Below are 10,590 nucleotides of genomic sequence, written 5' to 3' on the forward strand. Positions count from 1 at the left end.
GGTGGCCAGTGCAACATGAAAACTAATTATCCAAATCTTTCTCTTGACGCACTTAATATTTAAAGTGTTATTAACATTTAATGTTTAATTTTCTTAATGTTAAAGGTTCTCAACTTTGAATATATTCATTTATTTTCACTGTCAAACAAAACAGAACTGAAATATTAATTGGACAAAAAAAAAACAATTAGGATTTTAAACAGTCGTGTTTGTTGCATACATATGATTTGTTTTTCAAAAATAAATCTTTTTTTTAAGAATTCATCACGGATGTCTTTTTAAACGTTTTTAATGGCGAATAAGTTATCATGTGAACTTTTATTTCAGTCATATAATTTAACCGAGAAATTTATCTGTACAATTAATCATAACAATATCTTATTTTAATTTATGTGTTTTTATGATGATTTTTTTTACAACCACTGGGTTGATGTCACTGCTGGTGAAGTTTTTCTCCCCTTGGGTATCACCAGCCCAGTAGTCAGCACTTCTGTGTTGACATGAATTACCAGTATATATTATGATCAAAATTTAAATTAACTGTTAACAAAACTTAGAATTTTTCGAAATACTAAGGAATTTCTACACCAGGAATAAATTACTTTAGCTGTAATTGGCAAAACTTTACGGAATTTTGGGTCCTCAATGATCTTCAACATCATACTTTGTTTGGCCTCTTTTATTTTTTTTTTAATTCGAACGTCACCAATGAGTCTGTTTTAGACGAAACGCGCGTCTGGCGTACACAATTTCAATTCTTATATCTATGATGAATTTCTTTTGTAGGCCGGTGTTAAATATCTGTTCTATCGTCTGTTTATTGGTCACCATAAACGATATCCTGTATCACTGTGCTACTAGTATCACTGTTTAAGTACTAAAGTACTAGACTAAAAGAAACAGCACTCTCAAGCACAGGGGAGACCAGTATCGACGGAGACTTGATTATGTCTCCTACTGCATTTATGCACGTTTTTATTTACTTTTTTCGTAAATGTGGTTTTGATTCTACAACGTTTCTGCAGTACGTAGTTTCAATCTTTTTGTATTTTAAGTCTTAATTCTGACCCACTTCTTTTCTGTAGTAATATGATTGATTGACTATTGTGCAATTCATAACATGATAGAAGTTATGCTGGTAGTATAATTTGAAGTCATATTACACAATTTTAGACATAAGATGATGTAATAAAAAAACAAAATATGACAGTGCTTTTATAATAAATTTAATATCATTATCATTTGCAATATAAATGTCATTTTCCTCGAAAGTTACATGTCATTTGGTTGACTGAGATACATAATGTATGTAAGATTTTCTGGGTCTGAGGTTAACAAAATACCACACATATTACACACAACTTTATGCTGGTCTGCTTTATGCTGACGGAATTTCCTGTTAACATTATTAGCCAATAAGCACTGCTCACAGACTATATAAACCAACAATATAGAGGGTGCCGATATCCAGAATTAATTCATTTATGCGTAAGTATACATTAATTCTACCTTCACCAAAAATATCTAAATAATTATATACTACTTGTATAAGTTAAATTTTTTTATCATTGTTGATGGCAGTACAGCTGCCTATTATTGCTTAGAGACACCAAGCCAATAATACTTAATATTATTTAAAACAAAGCAATAATAAAATCCAGAGGAAAATATATAGGGCCTTAACAATATCGTTCGTTTTATATAAAGTAAAAGATATGGTATGATCGCTAATGGCAACAAACCACCAGAATCCATATGACGTAAATTGGAGCAATTATAGATCACCGAACGGTTTTCTACAGAGAGCAAAACCCAAACCGTATACTAGTAACTGTAAAAGGTCCATAGCTAGAAAGGACATAGCAGTGAATAACTTGTGTCTTGCATTAATATTAAATTTGAGATAAGGCTACTCCTGTAATTATCTCTCTAGAAAGCTCAAAATCACAAAGTTTGTTTTCCCAAAATTCTAGAATTTAAAAATTATACCGCTTATAACGTTTTTAAAAAATGTTTCAACAATTTTATAGATACATATATATCCATTAAATCAACATTTGATACATACTCATGCTCCTAAAGACAATTTTAATATGCTACATTTCGCTTCGAAAAACATATTGCATTGAATGACATCGTAAACCATCACGATTTAATTTGAAAGACAATACAAAGCATTAATAATAGTTCCAATATAAATTTGGTATTGGTTAAGATTTTTTGATACATATTATAGATACATACTCAAAACTGGACAAATTCTAAAGAAACAGATTTTACCTATGCAGATTTTAATACCCAAACCACTGATAAGGTTTCTGACTTTGGATAGGCACATTAACATGGGGTTAAAATAGATTTATGTCCATTCTAGAATATTTATAAGGATATCGAATATAAATATCCTTTTCAACTGATTTTTATAGTTTTTATATATTGTACTGTTACACCACTGTCCTAGATTAGGGGAGGGTTGGCGTCTTCAAACATGTTTAACCCCGCCACATTATAATGTGCCTGTCCCAAATCAGCAGCCTGTAGTTCAGTAGTTGTCGTTGGTTTATGTCTGTCATATTTGTTTTTCGTAAATTGGTTTGTTATAAATTATGCAGTTAGTTTTCTAAATTGAATTGTTTCATGTTTTTCATGTCGGGGCCTTTTATAGCCGACTGTACGGTATGGTTTTTTCCTCATTGTTGAATGCCGTAAGATTGCCTTTAATTGCTAACATCCACTTCATTTGAACTTTCATGGATAGTAGTCTTATTGGCAATCATACCACATCTCATTATATTTATATTGTTGTATTTTATTCAACTACATATGATACATTATTGTTTACAACAGAGCAAGGAAATGCAATAATAATTTGTACTCTTTTTCCTCTTGATTTGAAGGAAAAATGACAAAGTTAGCCATAATTGCAGTAGTGTTGTGCCTAGTATCCACTTTTGGTAAGTAAGAATAACACATCTCGTAATAAACATGATATAAACGTACATTAGAATTCAGTTCCTTCATTGATATTTCTGTTTAAGTTGAAGATAAATTTATTTTTGTATATATTCAGCAAACAGTGTCATTTGAAACAAAGTATTTGAATACATATTAACAAGGGTGTAAAATTTACAGTTTGACAGCTTCATATCAGTGGTTAAAGATTATAACAACATTAAATGATCGTTTAATTGATGTAAAAATGTAACAACGGAAAAACAACCTGTTCTTGAGTATTTAGGGAACGCCCCTTTTGGGGGTTAGAAAGAGGATTTTTGCGGATTGAAAATGAAAATAACACTTTACAAATGTCTTGCATCCGAAACGTTTTTCAGGATTAACCTTCTTCAGGAACGCTCAATGTAAACGTATTTACACTTTTGGTATTTAGCTTTATTTTGCCTCCGAATGACCTTAAATTTACTCCGAATTACCTTTTGACATCAAGCAACAATCACTGTTTAACTATGACGTCAAATGTTTTGAATTATGATTTCAAAGTTTACGGGAACCTGTGTGATTTTACGTAATGGCGGACAAATTTGCATACAAGTTTAAATACGTCTATTTAAAAGCCAGAGATAACCGCTGTTAATACTAGAATACTCAAGAGCAATGGAGATAACCGCTGTTAATACTAGTATACTCAGGAACAATGGAGATAATCGCTGTTAATACTAGTATACTCAGGAACAATGGAGATAACCGCTGTTAATACTAGTATACTCAGGAACAATGGAGCTAAGTAAAAAAAAGGAACGTAAAAAGTATAGGCAAATACATATAAGGTCATCTCTGCTTGAGAGTTGCAACTGAAAACCTAAGTTAATATTAGGATCTCATGTTGCTAGTACGGCTTAGTAGTGCTTAATGTTACGTTTCTGTTTTGTTGACTGCTATTTGACCTCCCAAATTTTCATTTAGACGGAATAGAAAGGGGTAATGTTTTTCTGTGATTTTTGGATTGTAATTGTCCTTTTGTATGTTCTTAATTTCATATTATAATTTTACCAAGTTTTTGTAACGTGTCCATGATCATGAAATTTGTCTTACATTTCTATTATTACGACATTAAAAATACTTTCCGAGCTCTTTTTTGTGTAAGTATCGCAACCACGTGGTCACTGAATTTTAGGTGACTTTAAAACAACGTTTCTATTGATAATTTAGAAAAAAGATCGGTTAGTAACAAAAAGCTGTAAAACGTGTTATGGTTATCCTTTCGGTGCATATGTGTTTCTTAGATAATTTGTAACTATTGCCCTGTAATGTTTGATTCCCCTTGCATTTTGAATAATTACAATGTAGTTTCAAGTACCAACAGTAAAAAAAAACAACCTCACATTTCGTACGTCCATATATTATCGGTGTCATTGCATTTATCCAAGCTTGTGGTCGATTTAATTGAAATAAATATTAAAGTTCAGATTTATAAAGTAGTACTTATAAGATTTTGGATTAATTTCCTCTGTATTTTCTAAAATGTCAAATTCATCGGCTCAAAGATAAGTTGCCAAAAATATCTTTTATATATCATTGTGTTGCAGTTGGTCAAACTGATGCAATTTGTGGTGGCATTTGCCCTTGGTTTCCCAAAAGGTGTCACCTGTGCTGTATTAGCCGTGGATATAGCGCTGGAGCATGTGGACCACATGTGTTTGGGTGCTTTTGTATTAGATATTCAGGATAAAAGGTGAGGTAACGTCTTAAAGCACACATAAACAGTAGAGATATTTTGATTGGTTGTATACGATGAATAATATGACCAAAAAAAGATATATCAAATAATTGTTGTAAAATTAGAACGTTTTAATAGTTGACGAGGTGCGGAAGTGGGGAAGGGGGGTTGGGGGGTTAATAACATACCTTAAGGTCCGATTAATGTTGTTTTGTGTTTTGATACATGTATGAGAAAATAATATTTTGGCTGTACATTAATGAGACATCAATCAAACGATGCAAAAATTAAGTGACAATTAGAGGCCAGCATACCGCCCTGGACACTAAACTCTAAAAATAGTTCAAGACATACATGTAACACCTTTAGCTTCGAAAAGTTTTAAATAATAATTAAATGGACTACCACAGATCTGCCATCAACACAAATTCCGTAAAAAAGTATGAATTGATTATTAATAACTTTCTCTGGAATAATTAGGTAAGAATGTTTAAAAACAATGAATTTGTTTGTTTATGACGCATTTTAATCAAGAAACAATTCATTGCAGCTTTAATGTGTTTCAAATGTTATCAGGGATTTTCATCCCGACTTCAAGAGAGCAATTGTGTTATGAACATGATTGTTGTGCAGAATTGTAACAGCTACTAATGTCATTATTGATTAGTAAAACAAAGTCGGTTCTTTATTGTTTGCTTTGTTTGTTGTATTTAAAAAATTTTCTCTCTCTTGTTTCTTACATAGCTTGGTTTTAGACTTATTCATGAAAAAAAATTCTTCTTATAATCATTATGATTTACATTTTAATATTCGAACGTGTGTAAGGCACTGACCATATATCTTTGTGCGCTGCTCAAAAACACATTTTTTGTTAAATTTTCACAATTGTCGACCACATTTTTTTCAAAGATTTATATTGTTTTATTATAATTACTCATTTTCAGTACGGAAAAAATGGTATTGTTCTCTTCCCTCCTCATAGAAATTTGAATTTCAAGCATTTTAGAATCAAACATTTCAATAAAAGAAAAATTCGTCTCCTCCAGTGAGATTAGTGGGAAAAGTTTGACACTTAATTTAAGATTTCGTTGACCGTTTTAGTCTTGTTTGTACTATTACGCAGGTGTTTTCCTCACTACGACGTTCAAAACCGAATATTTGAAAGCCAACCAATACGAGGGAGCTTCTTTTACTTAAAATGGAGTGTGAGTCTGTAATTCACGTCGATGCCCTAAATGTAAATTTGAGATGACAAACAGCAATAAAAGTAAGTTTCCTTTACCTTAGAGTGTGTCTGGTAGGAAGACAGTAGTTTCCCGTTGATCAAATGACGTCAATCATTTTAGAAGAGAAAATCTTTGTTATGAATAAATACCATATCATTTCCATTCCATTAGGTTCGTAATCAACGCAATGAAGACTTAAAAAGGAAAGAAACAGAGTAACAGACGAATTTAGAAATAAAAAAATAGTCTTGAATTTTAGATTATTAAAATGAGGAACAAATAGAACAGTTTTCATTGTGAACATATTTTATTCAGAACATTTTGCATCCATAGATTTGAAAGCAGTGTCATTTATAATCAAATAAAAAAGATCCTGTTGCATCGTAAAATGTCTTTCTCTATCCAACAAACGTGATCCAATCAAGTTGCTGTTCAATTTTAAGGTCGTTCATCCCGGATTCTCTTATTGTGAGAAACTTACTAATGGCAATGTCTGTGTCCATGTCAAAATTATACATTAAACATTTTGCACTGTAGAAAACTTTAAGGAATCAATATTTTCAAACAGATGATCTTTACTCCTTACCTGCTGAGTTTACTCATCCCCCTCCCCGACTTTTTTTGGTGTTGTTGAATATTTTGTTTTCTATGTATTGTTTTGTGGACTCTAAAAGATGTATTCACACTTTAACCATCTTTATCATTCCATTGTTTCTACGAAAGTCAGATTTATAGCAAAATTATATCATTCAAGAAATGGACTACATATTGAGTACACAATATCGTCTACAAAAATGATTTCCGGATTCGAGAATTGAGAACCACGATTCCTTACTGATGCAACGACAAAATTAATGGTGTAGGTATTTAGTTTAGCCCCAGTTGTATTTATATCAACACATTTTGATTATTCAAAACTTTTGTTCGACGCAATTCTCGGTCATCGAAAATAAACACCACCTGCAAGTCCCACTGTGTCTATGGTTTGTTTGTTATCTTCAATTCTAAAACCCTTAGGAATTCACTATATTCAGACTAGCCTGTTTCCATAACATTATCAAATAACGATTCACAAGAACGAGGAAAAACATGAGATTTAGTATTATAATATTCGCTAATAGATCAGATCACTCGCCAACTTACTTTATTTTACAACTAAAACCTAATAACGTCAGTATTTTGAGGGAATTGTTTAAATTTAACAGTTCTCTGTTGTATGATCAGAATTTGTTTTTAATGTTGAAGATGTCATAAGTAAAACTAAAGAGCAATATACTCTTGTATTTAACAGAGAAAACCTAAATTTAGTAATTCTAGCAATGTTGAGGGGAAACAATATCATATGCTTCATTTAAAAAGAAAGAAACTAAAAAAATAGAATATTTACTTGCTGCAGACATTAACAAATTAGAACAGATTGGAATAAATAAAACAGATCTAAAAAGTTAAGGGGTCAGTATATAAGGTCAACAATTATAAGAGGAAGGAGAGAAACCATCAACATATTTAATGAATTTGAGACAACAAATTGTGTAAATAAAGACAATTCCTATATTAAATCCTGAAATAAAATTGAAAATCAAAAACAAATTCAAAGGGAAAAAATTTCTGCAAAAATTTGTATTCCAAAAAAGAGACAAATAATTCAATTAACTTGAATAATGTTATACCCTATAATGCTATACCCTATAATGCTATACCCTATAGTGATATACCCTATAATGCTATACCCTATAATGATATACCCTATAATGTTATACCCTATAATGATATACCCTATAATGCTATACCCTATAATGTTATACCCTATAATGCTATACCCTATAATGATATACCCTATAATGTTATACCCTATAATGATATACCCTATAATGCTATACCCTATAATGTTATACCCTATAATGCTATACCCTATAATGCTATACCCTATAATGATATACTCTATAATGATATACTCTATAATGTTATTACCTATAATGATATACCCTATAATGTTATACCCTATAATGCTATACTCTATAATCCTATACCCTATATTAATATACCCTATAATGCTATACTCTATAAAGATATACTCTATAATGATATGCCATATAATGTTATACCCTATAATGATATACCCTATAATGCTATACCCTATAATGCTATACCCTATAATGCTATACCCTATAATGCTATACCCTATAATGATATACCCTATAATGATATACCCTATAATGCTATACCCTATAATGATATACCCTATAATGATATACCCTATAATGATATTCCCTGTAATGCTATACTCTATAATGATATACCCTATAATGATATACCCTATAATGTTATACCCTATAATGCTATACCCTATAATGCTATACCCTATAATGATATACTCTATAATGATATACTCTATAATGTTATTACCTATAATGATATACCCTATAATGTTATACCCTATAATGCTATACTCTATAATCCTATACCCTATATTAATATACCCTATAATGCTATACCCTATAATGATATACCCTATAATGCTATACCCTATAATGATATACCCTATATTGATATACCCTATAATGCTATACCCTATAATGATATACCCTATAATGATATACTCTATAATGCTATACCCTATAATGATATACCCTATAATGATATACCCTATAATGCAATACCCTATAATGTTATTACCTATAATGATATATCCTATAATGTTATACCCTATAATATATACCCTATAATGATATACCCTATAATGCTATACCCTATAATGCTATACCCTATAATGATATACCCTATAATGCTATACCCTATAATGCTAAACCCTATAATGCTATATCCTATAATGCTATACCCTATAATGCTATACCCTATAACGATATACCCTATAACGATATACCCTATAATGCTATACTCTATAATGATATACCCTATAGTGATATACCCTATAATGCTATACCCTATAATGATATACCCTATAATGATATACCCTATAATGATATACCCTATAATGATATACCCTGTAATACTATACCCTATAATGATATACCCTATAATGCTATACCCTATAATGATATACCTTATAATGATATACCCTATAATGCTATACCCTATAATGCTATACCCCATAATAATATACCCTATAATGATATACTCTATAATGATATACCCTATAATGATATACCCTATAATGATATACCCTATAATGATATACCCTATAATGATATACCCTATAATGCTATACCCTATAATGATATACCCTATAATGATATACTCTATAATGATATACCCTATAATGATATACCCTATAATGATATACCCTATAATGATATACCCTATAATGTTATACCCTATAACGATATACTCTATAATGCTATACCCTATAATTCTATACCCTATAATGATATACCCTATAATGATATACTCTATAATGATATACCCTATAATGATATACCCTATAATGATAAACTCTATAATGATATACCCTATAATGCTATACCCTTTAATGATATACTCTATAATGCTAACCTATAATAATATACCCTATAATGATATACCCTATAATGCTATACCCCTATAATCCTATACTCTATAAAGATATACTCTATAATGATATGCCATATAATGTTATACCCTATAATGATATTCCCTGTAATGTTATACCCTATAATGCTATACCCTATAATGCTATACCCTATAATGCTATACCCTATAATGCTATACCTTATAATGCTATACTCTATAATGCTATACTCTATAATGATATACCCTATAATGATATACCCTATAATGATATACTCTATAACGATATACCCTATAATGCTATACCCTATAATGATATACCCTATAATGCTATACCCTATAATGCTATACTCTATAATGCTATACCCTATAATGCTATACCCTATAATGCTATACCCTATAATGATATACTCTATAATGCTATACTCTATAATGATATACCCTATAATGCTATACCCTATAATGATATACCCTATAATGATATACCCTATAATGCTATCCCCTATAGTGATATACCCTATAATGCTATACCCTATAATGATATACCCTATAATGCTATACCCTATAATGATATACCCTATAATGCTATACCCTATAAGGCTATACCATGCTATACCCTATAATCCTATACTCTATAAAGATATACTCTATAATGATATGCCATATAATGTTATACCCTATAATGATATTCCCTGTAATGTTATACCCTATAATGCTATACCCTATAATGCTATACCCTATAATGCTATACCCTATGATGCTATACCTTATAATGCTATACTCTATAATGCTATACTCTATAATGATATACCCTACATTGATATACCCTATAATGATATACTCTATAACGATATACCCTATAATGCTATACCCTATAATGCTATACCCCATAATAATATACCCTATAATGATATACTCTATAATGATATACCCTATAATGATATACCCTATAATGATATACCCTATAATGATATACCCTATAATGTTATACCCTATAACGATATACTCTATAATGCTATACCCTATAATTCTATACCCTATAATTCTATACCCTATAATGATATACTCTATAATGCTATACCCTATAATTCTATACCCTATAATGATATACCCTATAATGATATACTCTATAATGATATACCCTATAATGATATACCCTATAATGATAAACTCTATAATGAT

The 10,590-nt window shown here is 30.3% G+C and overlaps 1 long non-coding RNA gene across 1 annotated transcript; it reads left to right on the forward strand.

Moving 5' to 3' along the window:
* Window positions 1–1,381: 1,381 nt before the first annotated feature.
* LOC127725202 (uncharacterized) lies at window positions 1,382–6,279 on the forward strand. The gene is made up of 4 exons (XR_007992839.1): window positions 1,382–1,488; window positions 2,898–2,954; window positions 4,545–4,690; window positions 6,073–6,279. It is a non-coding gene; the product is annotated as an uncharacterized LOC127725202 (long non-coding RNA).
* Window positions 6,280–10,590: the final 4,311 nt, after the last annotated feature.

This window comes from Mytilus californianus, unplaced genomic scaffold, assembly GCF_021869535.1.
Source record: "Mytilus californianus isolate M0D057914Y unplaced genomic scaffold, xbMytCali1.0.p SCAF_15, whole genome shotgun sequence".
In the NCBI taxonomy this organism is placed as follows: Eukaryota; Metazoa; Mollusca; class Bivalvia; order Mytilida; family Mytilidae; genus Mytilus; species Mytilus californianus.